Source organism: Acomys minous (genome assembly GCF_964271855.1).
Source record: "Acomys minous genome assembly, chromosome: 1".
NCBI classification, from domain to species: Eukaryota; Metazoa; Chordata; class Mammalia; order Rodentia; family Muridae; genus Acomys; species Acomys minous.
The window spans coordinates 43,845,797-43,862,500 of record NC_140483.1 but is presented as its reverse complement, the minus strand read 5'-3'; the positions used below and the strand labels follow the sequence as shown (position 1 = coordinate 43,862,500).

The 16,704-nt window shown below is 35.5% G+C and overlaps 1 long non-coding RNA gene across 1 annotated transcript in view; it reads left to right on the top strand.

Annotated features, from left to right (window-relative positions):
* LOC311595113 overlaps positions 1-16,704 on the top strand; it is a 60,493-nt gene that overhangs the window by 1,376 nt on the left and 42,413 nt on the right. The window lies entirely within an intron of this gene.

The following is a 16,704-nucleotide window of genomic DNA, read 5'->3' as shown; positions in this document are numbered from 1 at the left end:
AAACTTTACTGTGACAAGTACAACAGGTGATGGCACATCTCTATAAAGCACAAGATTAACCGTTTTATCAACTGTATTAAATCTTCTGTCCACATAAATTCTCCATTCAGATTTCTTAAGGTGTTATCAAACATACTGCTATTGTCTGCCACTCTCCAGTAAAACCAGGCTCCTGATAATGCTGAGTAAACTGCCCTTTGCCTTATTTACCTCCACATTCTTTCATCATTCTCTCCAGGGTGAGTTGGGGGGATGGGAGGTCTGAGCTTTGTGTCCTACATTCTTTTCTCTTTCCTCTTTAGTGATATATAAAATGGCATTCTTTCAGCTCTTCCAATGAGTGAAGACTTGGTTAAATTTCTTATGAAAGCCTGTAATTTCAAGTGACTTCACTAAGCTATAATCTCAAATATGCATATGTATTTCTGTCAGTCTCTTAATATGCCTCTGTCTCTGTCTCTGTATCTCTCTGTCTCTATCTCTGTCTCTGTCTCTGTCTCTCTCTCTCTCTCTCTCTCTCTCTCTCTCTCTCTCTCTCTGTCTCTCTCTCTCTCTCTGTCTCTCTCTCTCTCTCTTTTCTCTCCCCCACACACAAACACATACAATTATACCATAAAACAAAATTCTCTCATTAATATTGTCAAGAGGTTTCCTACATCTTTCCAATAAATTCTTCACTTGTGTACTTTTTTTCATTTACTTTGATCAATACAAAACTTATCCCTAAATTGTTTCTATAGTCTCAGGGTTTTCATTTCTAATAATTCTCAATGCTAGATCCATAACAATGTTACTGGCTCTCCATATTTGGAGACAGAGACATTTTGGGTAGCATTTATATATATATCATTGGGAATGGCTGATAAGTTTGAAATTTACTGCATATATGCATTTGTTTTCAGGATCTCCCTCTCTCATCTGTCTTTAATTTCCTGTTGTTATTCACCACTGGCTGGGGCTCAGTGAGATTTCTCCTATTTGCCTTGATATCTTATCCACAGTGGCCAATGCTCAGTTCTTGTTTGTGCAGCCATGTTGCTGAGATTTCATGCATGTAGCTTCTGGGTTAAATTTAGACAGCAGCATCTCACAGCAGATCCCCTAGTCCTCTGTCTTATTATCCTTTTCCCTTTCCTTCATGCCAATCTTCCTGCCCTGCTGGAGTGAGGTTCTGTGAGTTTTACGTGTAGGGGGTGTATTGTAGAAGTTCCAGTTGTGAATCAGGGACTTCACCATCTGCTACTCTTGTTTACTTTATCATTACAAAACAATAAGCCTTCTGTATATAGGAGGGCATGATGTCTGTTAACCCATCACTGGGGAAAACGAGGTGTCTGAGTGAAAGCCAGTCTGGGATACATTGTAAGATCATTTCCACTCAACAAAAGGAAAAAAAGCAACAAATGGAAATAAATATACAAAACAAAATACAGCATAAACCATACAAATAAAAATAATCTAAACACAGTAACAGCAGTACTTCAGTATACATGAGTTCACCAAAATTTAAGGAATAATTACACCTAAAGACACTATGCCAAAACACATACTTCACTGGGGTAATAATACTTTTTAAATAGTCACTGATTTTATATTGATAAATTTGAATAAAATTTAAATACATATATTATAGATACACATTGATCTCACAGTACTTTTAATGAGTCCAATTATTAGCTCAGTTTGAAATGTTACTACAATAACGGTCAGTCTTCTGTGTCATCCATAACCTGAGAGTGATTTTTTTTTCCCCCTGAGGATAATGTCTTTTTCCTCCTTTGAATCATTGCTTTGTGCAACTAATTTGTTCTGTGCAGCAAAATTCATCTAACAATAATGTTGATTATTGTTTAAATTGTAGAGAAGGCTAGGGTTTGATTATCAATAGTAATCAAGCACATATACAAAACCAAATACCACAAAACTAAGATCTGTATTCATGTTTTCCTTTGAGAAAAGTCCAAATTAAAGTGGGTCACTGACACTCTTCTGTGATTTCACCACTGTTAAAAATCTTTTCAGTCTCATACAAAAGCCAAGTAAAATGATGACAAAAGCTACATCATGGTGTTTAGAAAACTCATGACATATTTCTTTTATTGAGGTCACAGTAGAGAGTAGCTGTAGCTGTCTTCCAGTGTCATGTGGGTCCATACATTCTGTTTTATTTAGGTCTTCATGACCTAATCTCCACAGCAACATAAGTGATAATCAGACATCTCACTGTAGAGATGAATATGACCATAACAAGTACAGGACGTATTACTAATTAAGTGTAGGCTTGTTGAATGGACTTTAACACATTGGAATTTATATTTAGAGTAATCATTTTCTATTTGTAGGAAGTTATGTTTTACTTAAATAAAACCCATATGCAAGTGTTTCAGAAGTTTAAACTACTAAACCTACTGTTCTTCAAGATATGGGTAATAAGTTAGACATATTGTAATTGGTTCAGGCCAGTTGCCTTTATTGCTTAAAATGAAGAAATAGGTCACATTTCTAACCTGTATTAACAATGGGAAAATGCAGCATTTAATAGAAGTAGTATAATCTTTGAGTAGTATAATTGCTCAGGAGATTTTACCTCTATCTCAGTGAGCAGCTGTCCAATTGAATTATTGTATATCACATTAAAATTTAAGAGCATTAAATGCCTCAAAACAGTATTATTTGTCATTTTAAATGATCACAAATAAATATCAGTCTATTGGATTACACCTAAATAAAGCAATATTGCACATACATAGAAGTATCTGTTCTACACATAAGTATCTCTCTTTAATCTGAGATACCACTAGCATAAGTCAAATCTTCATCAATGTGTTTGTAATAAAAAGCAATATTGCATAAGCCCTAGTCTCTCTATCATGAGATATTTTATGCAAATCTGACTGTGGACATTAGTTCAACATGAAAAAAAATATAAAATACATATCAAGGTCTTACATCTTATATATTTACAAATGAGTAAATCAGTCAGTGCCATGACTATGATGCCTTTGGACAGCTTGAAACAGGACTTTACAGAACAAGATGAAGAAAAAAAAAAAAGTAAATAATGAAGTTGCAAAAAAAGATGAAAGTGATGAGTACATGTTATAGGATTATTTATGGTTCATCATTTTATACATGTAAAAAATAATTTTATTTAATCCTCCTCTCTCTTTCCCTATACTCTATATACCATTTTGGGGGGATGGTGCATTTCAGTGTTTCTGCCTCTTTACTAATGTAAAATCATCAACAGTTCCTCCTCTTAATCCTGTTGAAGGTTTCTTTAGAAAATTGTTAGGTTTTGTTTGATTTAAAAACTAGAGCTATAAAATAATATAGGCATCTCTCAAAAATCAGGAATAGAATGAACCTGAGCTTGCTTGGAAAAATAGATCATCATTGTATGATATACGAAAGAAAAAAATGAGTTAATCCACTGATCCTTGTAGGTTAATATCATAGAAAAGTAGAAATACAAAAGTAATCTGCAATAGCCTTCATCTGAATATAAACTCACGTCTGTGTATGTGCGTGTGTGCGTGTGCGTGCGTGTAAAATCTAGTTTCATTAGAGAACCTTGATTATGAATTCAAACAAGACAATGAATAGAATTTACTATTTTTAATAAAAGCTTATGTTTCTAATAAGAGCACAATTATTGTAGAGGTATTACATGTGACCGAAGACATGAAAACCTCTGCTAAATAAGCATATATCTGAGTAGAAGTCAAATTATTCTAAAATTACCTTGGTAGAACTGTAAGAAATATAAAAAATTCATTTTCACGCATTTTCTTCATATTTGTTTGTGAATGGAATTAGACTATACAAGTTTAAACTCAAAGTAGAACTGAATAATATCAATACTTATTATCTTTCTTATTATTATTTGTTCTCCAATGGTCTCTCTTTTCCCATCCTTTCTTTCTTTCTTAGGAAAGCCTTAGTCTTAAATTTGAACTCTAAAATTTTGAATGAAGAAAAGCATAAACTGTTTTCTGTAAATAAGATTGGATACAAGTTAGATTACCTTATTTTAAATTTAATTTTTTAACAATATGAATGTATTTCGAATGGGACATCTACTATTTCAAGGATGATTAGCTATTTCATGCTTGGGCTGCTACAGCCTATGTCTATGGATAACAGACTTTATGAACACAGCACATGATATTTACTCTGAAAGCTTGACAAATCACTCAACACTTATTTGGCTTCTCAGTGGTAACAGCCAAAAAATAAAAATGGCAATACTATCAATCTTATGCTTTGCAAGACTTTTGAAATTACTAGGAAATAATTTATTGCATTTTTTCTACACTTTCTGGCACATACATGCAGCATGATATATATGAATTTCTACTACTTTATAAAAACTCATATATGAAACCTGATTTTTAATATAAATTTAAACATTAACAACAAATATTAAATATATTATAAAACACAGAACAGTTTGGTCAACAGAAATTTCTAGTTTTCTAAACTCTGGCACATTAAGAATGTCAGAAACAGTATTTTCTATGCTAACATTTATGTATGCATGTCTTCCTATTGTAAAAAGAAAAGATACATTAGTTGGTAATGAACTAATGATTTTTATAATGTTAAGAGAGAACTTTCTGGTTCACAATGTACAGCTCGAAAACAAACAAAAAGGAACATTCTTTCCATGTTTGAAATATATTTTCCTTTTCTTTTTTTGTTATTAAAATTTCTTCTTCTTCTTCTTCTTCTTCTTCTTCTTCTTCTTCTTCTTCTTCTTCTTCTTCTTTCATCATCATCATCATTATCATCGTCATTGTCATGATTAACATTTCTAGACAGGTTTCTCTGTGTAACATTTCTGCCTTCCCTGGACTCATTTTGCTTCAAACTTACAGAGATCCGACTGTCTCTGCCTCCCAAGTGCTGGGATTAAAGGCATGTGCCACCAGTCCCAGTTTACAGATAAAATTTTTAGTATAATAAGGTGATACATCTGAATATTTTCAAAAATATGGCATGATAGTGTGAAACTTGTGTTTACCATTTAGTTGTAAAGTACAAATAAACTGTAGCCATAGATAGTCCCATTGAGGAAGAAAATTAATAACAAAATGAATGTATGTGTATTATGATCTAAAACATTTTCTTTATGATATTTTATTTGATGTTTAACTTTTCAGTACAGTATATAACTATTTAATTGTCAACTTAATTCTTTTTTGGTTTGAAAAGTTATTTTACATTTAAGTGTGTGTGTGTGTTTTGGTGCATGTTAGTCCTAAAGAGATTAACAGGTATTTTAGACCTTGAGATATAGTGCTTCTGAACTGCCTCATGGGAGTGTGAGGAACAAAATAGGGTTCAAGGGAAGAGCAGCAGTTGTTGGTAACAGCAGAAACAACTCTATCAGACCCATTTAGTTCTTTAATTTCTTTCCATAAATTTCTCCTATATTATTTTCATGGCATTTACTGAAAGGAATATATTTTAATTTTTCCATTTAATTTATCTATGTAACAAGATAATGTAGTGTACTAAATAGTTTCAGATGGTTCACTGTTTCACAGACAATCTGCATGCCAACTTTATCATTACTTAATATCAGCTACTGTGAATGATACATACTGTGTAACTGGATTTCAGAAATTTCTGGTTCAGAATGACAGTTGCTTTCAGGTGCCAAGATCTCTGTAATAGAGAATTGCTTAAAATAAATGGTTACTTAATGAATTGTTTTTTAGTCTTAGCAAGCTCCTACGGTAATTCTTATGAGCAATGCCACACTGTTGTTTTTAATGAATTGACATCTAGATGAAGTTTGCCTGTAGCAAAAGAATCAAATCAATCATTATCTTGGATACTAAACTTTATTTTCTACCAGCACCAATAAAAAAAAATTCCAAGTTTCAGACCTCTAATCATCAGAGATCCCCTCTGTAACATCATTTCAGAAACGTTTCCAAGAGTGAGATTGCAGATTGCTGCTAATCAATAGAAGAACAGAAAGAGCAAGTGATGGCAACAACCACTGTGTAGAGAGGAGACTCCCACAAGTAAATGGCTGCAAGTAAGGGCAAAGAAAACACAACCCCGAGGCAATGCTGGCAGACAAAAGTGATTCTCAGCACAGGATATTGGCTCCAATGCTTGGGTCAGTGCCAAAGAACCTGGAAACAATGTTCTGGGGAAAAAAAGCCCACTTAATCAAGGAACATCAGTGCTGGAAGATGAAGATCTGCCAGGAATGGGGAATCAGACTGGGAGCCATGCACATCACCCTTCCCTTCTGTCGCATCTTGAAAATAGAATCTGAATATAATGCCAGGTAACTGAAAGGAGAACTCAAGGTCAGGTCCCTAAGGCTTCCTGTTAAAACTTGAACTATGCATCCTTCTATATTGAAAAAATTCCGTAAAATATCAAAATAACCTTTTCTGGAAAATTAGTAGAACTGAACAACATTGGGCAACTTAGAATTAGCGTACCTAATTTGTTGCCAGTTCTACGTAAGAGAAATAGGTTAGATTGGAGAACAATAAGAGCAGTTGTGTTCATCTACTACTCTTTTTATGGAACGGTTCAAAGAAACAAGACACTAATGTTAAGCAATTTATTGAAACAGCAATGTAAATGTAAACAAATGAAGCCTATCCTCACTAACAGTCAAATGAATTGTATCATTAAAACAAGAATAGTTTTCCTGAAGATTTTAAAACCTAACATGGAACTTGCTACTATGTTTGACAAAAATTAAAATATCATAATTGAAAATATTTTTGAGACATCCTTGTAACATTAAAATCATTTGCTAATACCCAAATTAAAAAAGCAGATGCAATTTAAAGGTATGGGTAAGGTTGAGCTTCATGTGCCTATGACAAATTGGGGCCAAAGAAAACTACAATTCTAAAAGACAGTAGCACAAACCAGAAAATTATTAGCCATTTCATTGATTATAGGCATACATATAACGAACAAACACCTCTACATATTCATTTGTACATGATCCATACTTGCAAGAAGCATTGTTTTGAATTTATGAAAATATACTTTAAGGCAGCAATATAGCATTTAACACTTTATTTTAATTGCATTTCAGATGATCCTTTTATGTTTGTTTGACTTGTTTTTTTATTTCTGTGCTGGTGAATTATGTCAGGGTCGTGCCCATGCTAAGCTCTTTTATTAATGTGTGTTTATATTGAGACTTAAGGCAGTCTGTAAATATAAAAATACAGTTTCTATAGCAGACTTAGAATAGTCAATAGTCTTGGACTTACATAGTTCAAGCATAATTTAAAACTATACTTAACAAGATAAATCAAGGTATATGCAAGCAATGTAAAACAGTGTAGAATGAAGTTGACATAGAGGACAACAGTGAACTGTCATCAAAAAAGAGTCCTAAAGTGATTATAAACCCTAATGACTGAATTCAATGAAATAAAAGTTATAATTAAATTTCATCTGGATTAAGTTTAATAAGGAAAATATTAATGATGCTTCAAAGATGATTTCATCAGTGCCTTGGTTACTGTTCAATTACTATTAATAGACAACATGACCAAGGCAACTCTTACAAAAGTAAGCACCTGATTGTGGGCTTATTCACACTTTTATTAATCCATTGTCATCCTGATAGGAAACATGGCGACAAACAGGCAGGCAGGCATGCAGGCTTACATTCTGATCCACAGACAGTGAACACAGAAAGCAAGAGTAAGAGAGAGTGAAAGGAGAGAGAGGTGGAGGAGGGAACACCTTCCAGTGCTTGGATTAGGTTTTTGAAACTTCAAGGTCCACCTCCAGTGACACGCTGCCTTGAACAAGGTATCAATTCCTAATTGCTCCCATACAGTTTCACTTCCAGTTAGTAGGGACCAACATACAAACCTGTGAACCAATTTAGGGCCATTTTCATTCAATCCAGCACAGTCCACTCCTTGGCCCTTTAGGCTGATAGCCATACAAAACTGCAGTCAGTTCTACTTCAAAATTCCCCAGGCTCTTTCATATTTCACAGTCTCTAGACAGTTTAGAAGTTCGAAATCCAAAGTCTCTTCTGAGACTCAAGGCAATCTCATAACTGCAATCCCAAGAATAATAAAAGTAGAAAGCGGATGATAGATTGACAATATATAATAATATCAAATATTTCGTAATATACAGTGTCATTCTCAAAAAGAGGAGAGAGGATATCATGAGGAAATACTGAGACAAAGCAAGGGAAAACAACAACAACAAACTCTCAAGTCCCAAATTCTGCTGCCTGTGTATGAGGATGTAAAGCTCTGTTACAGTTCCAGGGTGCAGTCCATCTGCTTCCCACTATGATGATCATGGAGTAAACCTAAACCTAAACAAGACCCCAGTTAAATGTTTATTTGCTTGTTTGCATTAAGTATAAATTGCCGCTTGTAGACCACACGCAATGGGCAAGAGTGTTTTTGTTTGGAGAAAGTAAGAATCCTGCATGCAAGGGTCAGCCGCTTTACAAAATGGCACCTGTTGTGGTTAGTTTACCAGTATGGCCAGATAATGCTTATTATTAGGTCTATAATTATTATTATGGCAGTATTTTCTAACATACTGGGACTCAATCAAGACAGAGACACCTGTTATATTTTAAAATAACCTAAGTTAACCTGGGGCAGGGCAGATATTTATCCCCCAAAACTACTACTTTTTTTTTTTTAAAGATTCATTTATTATTATGTATACAATGCTCTGCCTGCATGCCCGGAAGAGGGCATCAGATCACATTATAGATGGTTGTGAGCCACCATGTGGTTGCTGAGAATTGAACTCAGGAACTCTGGAAGAGCAGACAATGCTCTTAACCTCTAAGCCATCTCTCCAGAACCCTAAACTTTTCTTATGCCATCCGCTTCTAATAATTTCTAGGGAGCTACGTCCCATCCATCATCACAAATACTTGTTCATTATTATCATCTGGGCCAAATCTCCATCCAGTCCTGACATGTGCTTCTCCTTCTAACCCATGGTGTAGCCTTTTCTCCTCTCTCTCCTCTGGTTTCCCTCCTCCCAAGATTTCTTCTGTATCCCCAAGCCTGGGAACCTTAGCCATGTCACCTATCTGATTTGCTCTGCCCAGGTGTGATGGCCTTTTATTGGTCAAACTGGTTAGGCTTTTAGGCAAGGTACAAGGTGGGGCACAGAGTCAGCAAACAATAATTAGCACCAAAATACATCAGACCATCCTCCAGCAGGTGACCATGGATGTCAGCTCTCAGGCCTTAATATGGGTAGAGAGGGGGATTCCAGCAAGAGTTAGGTAATTTTAAACCTGATTGACGGGCAACAAGGCAGTTACATAGGTTGGATTTGATTGGCCCATGTCCAGGTGGCCAGCAGACAGCATTCTTGCGTCCTGTGCATTTAGCTACAAAATGAGTTACCAACCCATAAGAAATGGCCAGGCTTGGGATAAGATTTCTCCATGCTTTTGTGGCTTTCTCCTAGTGTCACTTTTCTCTGATTGGCTCCCTCTCCCCTGGTGGGTCTTTCCTGGAACTGATGACTTTTGGAGGTCAGGCCTAGGTCAGGCCTTTTCCCGAGCTGTCCTGCAGGTGGGGGGATTTTAACATCATGAGGTGAACAGCAGATATCTGATGAGGCTCAATTTGGGCCTTTGGATTGGTTTTGTAAGAGTTGCCTTAGTCTTGGTCATCATGGTGTCTCTTCACAATAGAACAGTTACTAAAACAAGTATACCATGAAGTGGATACTTCTGTGACAGGCAGAACCATGGTGTTGTTTGGTGGGACACAGGAGAGTTGAGAGACTTTGGACTAGAAAAGCAGTTGATCTCCCTAAATTGGGGCTTAGTGGGCCATCCTAGTAGAAGCATGACAGAAAATAGTGCAAGAGGTTCCAGAGGGATTAGGATTAAGTGTCCTCACACTGCTCTCTTGATATTTTGGAAAAGAACATAGGTATGTTTTGTTCTTGTTCTAAAACTCTGTCTAAAGCTAAATTAAAGAGTTTGAAGAGTATTGATTATGTAACATAGTAATCCTATGCTTAATCTACAGCAAAAGGAGAAAGTGAGGCTAAGAGAAATACAAAATGAAGTTTGAGAAGAAAGGGAGCAACAGGGAGTCTGATGTTGGAGCCAAGCCCTGTGCTCAAAGAGTTAAGGAAGTTTTAAGGAAAGCCTCCTTCAAACAGGAATAAAGGGCTTGGAGCCCTAAGAGCAAGACCCTACTCAGTGATCCTCCAACTTTTGAAAAGGAATTAAAGGAAAGCCTAAGCTGGAAAGGAAACCATGAGCAACTCAAAGCTTATGCAAATGTAACTCAAGGACTGGCTCAGGTTCCCCCTTAGAAAGCAGAAGCTCTTGGAACTTAGGCCATGTGGTTGTGGATATAGAGTCAAAAAGGGTGTCATTGAATTTTCAGGTATGCTGCTATGTTTCTGGCCATGATAGTCATGAACTAAGCTTCTGAGACTGTGAGTAAGTCCTCAATTAGATGCTTACTTCTTTTATAAACGTTGCCATGGTCATGGTGTCTCTTTACAGTAATATAGAAATAGTGAAGACAGTCAGTAACTAACTGGCAAAGATTATCTGTCTTCAAAGGGGCAATATAATGAGAAAAGGCAATGGAGCTATGTGGAAGATATATATCTGTAAATATATTTTTCTTATAAAATCTATTGTTTGAATTTAGATTAAGCTAGTCACAGATTGATTTTAAGAAAAGCAGAAAAAAATCTATTTCTAAGTGCTATCCTAAACCTTATTTTTAACATTTTTCTTTATTAGTAACTGATAGGACCAGACAGAAGTAACTTGTCAAATTAAAAATTACTTTTGGATACTTTAAGTGAATGGAAGCATATAAAGTAAAAAGAATGCCAGAGTTAGATCAAAATCTAGAGATTTGTTAAACCAAAACTTTTCAAAAGCTAATAATGAGGCAGTTAAAATATAATTATCAGACAAAGGAATGTCTTCTAGAGCTACAGAGGAAGAAGGAAAATTGTCAGATATATGGAGTTATCCTTCTGGTTGCAATGTGCTGTTAGTTTAATATTAGAGATTTTTTTTTATCTCTTTGTCTAAAATTTAGGTTTAGGCTTTGGATGCTTCCCTCACCTGTACTATTTGCAAGTAAGACATTCTGCGCTAAGGCCAGTTTTTGGTTTAAAAGTCACTCTCAGTCTCTACTGCAAAATTTCAATTGGTGCTATGCTTGTCCCTGCCGACCAAACACTTGTTACTGCTAAATACACAGAACCATAAAAACAGCATTTCTTAGGGATCCAGAAAGTCTGCCAAAAAAAAAAAAGTCCTTTGTATTCTGATGAATTGTTTAGTGTTGTCTTTGTTAGTTTTTACTCTTTAAAATTATGATATAATTACATTGCTTTTGTTTCCTCTGCTCTCTCTAACCTCTTAAATGCACACCTGTCCTTGCTCTATCTCAAATTCATGTTCTCTATGAGTTGTTACATAGATTCTATGTTTAAGCAAGTATTTTTCCTTCTTTAACTTAGACAGCTCAGAAACATATAAAGTTCTTTAACTTGACTACTAGTAACATGTTCTCTCAATTGACAGTTAATAAAACATTGGCATTGCTATAATTATATATGCTGTGTCGTTCTCCACCCAGAAACCACAACAAAAAACCCAGAGTGTCAGAAGTAACAGCAGGAAAAGGCAAATCAGGTTGCCAGGCCACGGAGAGTGACATTCTTCATGTCCCAGTGGGTGCCAGCTGGTTTAGCAGTCAGAGGCTGCCAGGCCACATAAGGATCACTGCCTTCTGAATGCCAGTACATGAAGCTCCCAGATCATTAGGAAGGAATTCTGTCAGTGATGGCAAAGGACAGAAAGGACCTTAAACTGTGAAATCCATTTTAAGAGGTATAGGTTTAATTTTTAATTGTCTACTTTCTGTTATATTAATCCGAAAAGTATTAGAAACAAAACCAGGTATTCTAATGACAATATATGTATAAACATGTGAAAATACATTATAGAACTGAATGAGATATAAAAAAAAGTAAAGTTGATTTAATACTTGCAAAAGTTATGAGAGGCCAGAAAAAATAAAAATCAAACCATTATGCATTTTTAGAGTTACAATGTCATCTAAGGGTTCCAGGATCAACTAATATGCTCCCCATTAAACTGAAATAAATTGAATATATATATAGGAAAAATCCTCACAAGAGCAATTTAAACTACCAGATTCATAATAGTAAAATATATATTAAAAATTATAAAATTTAGCATGACAACATACGATGGTCAAGTGATGAGATATATATCAAATGTATTTTGTACAAAAAATAGCCATTTTCTCTTAAATTAATCAAATTATTCATTAAATTCCTTAAAAATTCCTGAATATATTCATTTTTGAAAATTCTAAATTCTTACATTAATCTTATAACAAACTGGGTAACATAAATAATAAATGTGGTGACTTATAAAACGTTTACTAAGGAGTGTTTGATTTCCAGCTGTATATTTCTTTGTCACCTATACAAATCCTCCCAAAGAGAAAAGAAAATGGATTCCACTCCTTAATTCAGGTTTCACATAGAAATTCATGACAAACCTTGAAGAGAAAACCATATTATTCAACACTAGCAAATGTAACATAAAATATATATGACAGTATTATATTACATTTGTATGTGTATATGTATCTCTGTGACAGACATAGATAAAACTAGGCTCTTAAAGGCTCTAGAACACTGAGCACAGCAAACATGGTGCCTGCCAGCTGGTTTTGCCCTTCTTCACTCTTATTGGCTAAATCATTAGATTACATTCCTAAAGCTTATATAGCTATTTTGTTGTGCCTGATTTATTCCTAAAACTGATCAGTGAGCTCCAACTTTCAGAACATCAAGGCCCAGCAGTCAAAATTTATTATTTCAACTAACCTAATTAAAATACCCAATCAGAATTTACCAGCAAGTCCTGGCTCATTCTAACACAGCTCTCCCCTCTTTTCCTTCTTAAAACTAACATTTGTAAAGCTATTGGCTATATTGGCTGCTATTTCTGCCACATTCTGACTCAACTACCTTCTCTCTTTGCGTTGCTTGATAATGGATCTCTTTGTGATGGTTTGTTTTTTAGAAATTGTTATTTGAGCATGATCTGTACTTATTCAAAGTCCCTTTAAGTTCCACATATGATCTTGCCTTTTTTGTAGGTGAAATGTTTTCTTTTTTATTAATTAATTTATTCAGATTACAACTCAATTGTTCTCCCATCACTTGTATCCTCTCATTCCTCCCTTCCTTCCACCCTCACCCTATCCCCCTGCCCTAGGTCCATGATCGAGAGGGATCTCCTCCCCACTTTATGGTCATAGGCTACCAAGTCTCATCTTGGTAGCCTGTCTACTCTTTCTTTGAGTGCCACCAGGGCTCCCCACCAAGGGAGGTCATCAAATTTGGGGCACCAGAGTTTATGTCAGAGTTAGACCTTGCTTTTCACATGACTGTGGAGAATATCCTGTCCATTGGGTAGATCAGGTTTGGTATTTATTACTTATATTGTCCTTGGTTAGTACAATAGTTTGAGCAGACACCCTCGGGCCCTGATCTACCCATTATGATGTTCTTCTTGTAGGTTTCTAAGATCCTCTAGATCTTTCTATTTCCCCATCTCCTAATTTCTCGTACCTAGAGTCCCAATAGGATGTCCTCACATCTGTCCCAATATCCTGGTAAGTGAAGACTTTCATGGGATATGTCTTTTGGGCTAGCATCGAATTATAAGTGACTATATACCATGTGAGTCTTTCTGCTTCTGGGTTAACTCACTCAGTATGGTCATTTCTAATTCCATCCATTTGTCCATAAATTTCTAGATTTCCTTGTTTTTAATAGATGAGTAGTATTCCATAGTGTAAATGTACCACAAGTTCTTTATCCATTCTCAACGGAGGGACATTTAGTCTGTTTCCAGGTTCTGGCTAAATATGTAATTATGCTTAAGCTCATCTTATAAATTATTAGAGATGATTCTCCTGGAGGACTGATTCTCAAAATGTTCATTCAATACCATGTGAGGTAACTTGATTGAGTGTGGGAAGAGTGAAAAAATCTGCAAGAGAAATTGTAATTTGCAACACTCAATAGTTAATTCAAAATCAAACAGTGAATCTGAGGTGTTTCTGACAGAGTTGGCAAGTGATACATTATGGAACTAGATTGTAGCCCTGGTTCTAGCACACAGCAAAGACACTGTTGCCATACTACATGGTGCCAATGGAGGATATCAAAGCACCACCACTGAGATTGACTGTTGTATAGTAAGATTTGCAGTATTTTAATATATATGCAAAGTTTACTGTGTTAAAATATAATCCTTTAGTTACATGCCAAAAAGAGCTTTAATTATGCTACTATTCTTTATCATAAATATAAAATCAATATATCTTTGGATTATATGAGGATAGAGTGTTTTGTTTCTGCAAATTGCTATTTGAGTTGCCAATTAGGGCTCTATAAAAATAATCATTCCATACATTTATGTTTGTGATTACTGCAGAATTGTCAGAGATTTCTGAAATAGTCCACTTCCACATTGAACTACATAAACTACATATTTATGTGTGGCAGTATTCTCAGCTTTTAAACTGAAATAAGAACTTAAAAATATTAATTATCTTGTATATCCTACAGTATCATATGTTTAGGCAATATCTCATTCTTTATGTCATAAGAAACAAGCATATGCATTATACTGATGTGAAGATTCACTTTCATCTTCAATAATAAAATATATGTGCACAGAATATTTTAAATAAATTTCTTTATGATTTATACCATCAAAACTTTATATAAATTCTTCAGGTGACAGGAGAGTACAAATAGAAAAGTTCAGGAACCCTCTACAAAAAAGGGAAGAGAACCTAAAAATAAAAAGTAGATACATTTCTACAAAGCTTATGTATATAAAGGTGTGTGCGTTGGGAAGCATCAGTGAACCAGGTGCCACAAATTTTCATTTTCTCAGATTTTACAAGGTGGATGTGAAACGTATTCTTCTTGGATGACATGACCCTTTAGTCTGAAACCTGTAGTATAACATCATATATAAACACAGGAAGATTAGTCGTTGCCATCTAGTTGCTATTGATAAATTCTGCTGTAATGGTGGCACTCAGAGGAAGGACAGCAGGTTACCAAGAGGAGACTTGATACCCTATGATCATATACAGGGGGAGGTAATCCCCCTCAGGAACAGTCATAGGGGAGGGGAATAAGGGGAAAATGGGAGGGAGGGAAGAATGGGAGGATACAGGGATGGGATAACCATTGAGATGTAACAAGAATAAATTAATAAAGGAGAAAAAAAGAAAAAAAAATTCTGCTGTAAGTACAAGTTGTTCCCCAAGCCTCAAACATTAGGGTTTGTGTGGAGAGCCACAGATAGCAGCACCCCCTGCTGGGAATGCGCAGTGCACCCCCCCCCCCCGCGCATGCAGTGTGCCCCTTTTTGCACATGCGCAGTGCGCCCCTTTTTTTGTGCATGCGCAGTGAGTAAACCTTATGTGCATGCGCAAAAAAAAAAAAAGAATTAATTTGTCTGTTTAATTTTTCAGAATATTAACAATAACTGGGTTAGGTTCAAGACTTTAAGCTATTTTAAAATACTCTACTTTTTTATTTGCAAGGAAAACACACATAAAAGAAACTAGGGCAAAATATTTCGGTATATGAAGAGTTGCCTGTCTCTGGTTTACTCTACTAACTCAGTTGGTTTCTGGTAGACTTTTTTTTATTAAGCTTTGATAATGTACTTCGTCATAAGGAGCATGTTTACTTTGTATGCCATTTATCTTTTGCATGCATGTCAGAAATGTGGTCCTCATAGAGGCACTGTGAGAGATGGTGGGCTGGTTATGAGCCTTGAGAACAAGATTGGGTCTTTAGGAGCCATATCCTCAGAATGGATTACAGCATTCCTTCTAGTATGGTCAGGTGGTTCCTCATAAGAGTGAGTTATTGCAAACGAGAAGCTCTCATCCTTCAACATACTCCAGCTTCCTTTAAAGTGAAATCCCTTTGAAGGCATAAATGGGCATCTCATCCCGTAGATCTTTCTTTTAAGCTTTGGTTAACTTATTCTTTTGTCAACTGCAATCCATCACTTCAGTTAGCAGGCAGCTGCGGTGATCAACATTTCTGTGTTTGGCTCCATTGATTAGACTATGCACATTCAGGACGCTCCAGGTCTTTTAAGATAAAGGCATCTTTCCAAATATAGTCTCTCAAGCAAAGACCAAAGCAATGAAATAATGGGATGCCTTGAGAACTGAGCCTGTGAAGGAACCCTTACCCCCTCTCTCCCCTGACAGGCTGATGGATTTTGGCCAATCATCCAAATGCTTTGTTTACATGGAAACTACAGTTAAAAGGGGAGGCTTGGAAATAGTACAAACTTAAACACTACAAAATCCACCAGCAATTCTAGGATTTAATTTTTTTCTTGAATAAATATATTTAGGACAGCTGTGTAAAAAAAAATGACAGTTAAGAATCCTGAAAAGTCAGCTCTAATTTCAGTTTCTTTGGTTTAAGATTTTACTGTTGTATCTTTTATGAAGGAGAGAATTATCAGAGCTCTTACTCTGACCTGCTGTTGGTATCAGGCCATCTGTTTTGCAACTGCTGTGCAAAATATTGTTTTATCATTCTGTTTATTTGTCTTCACAT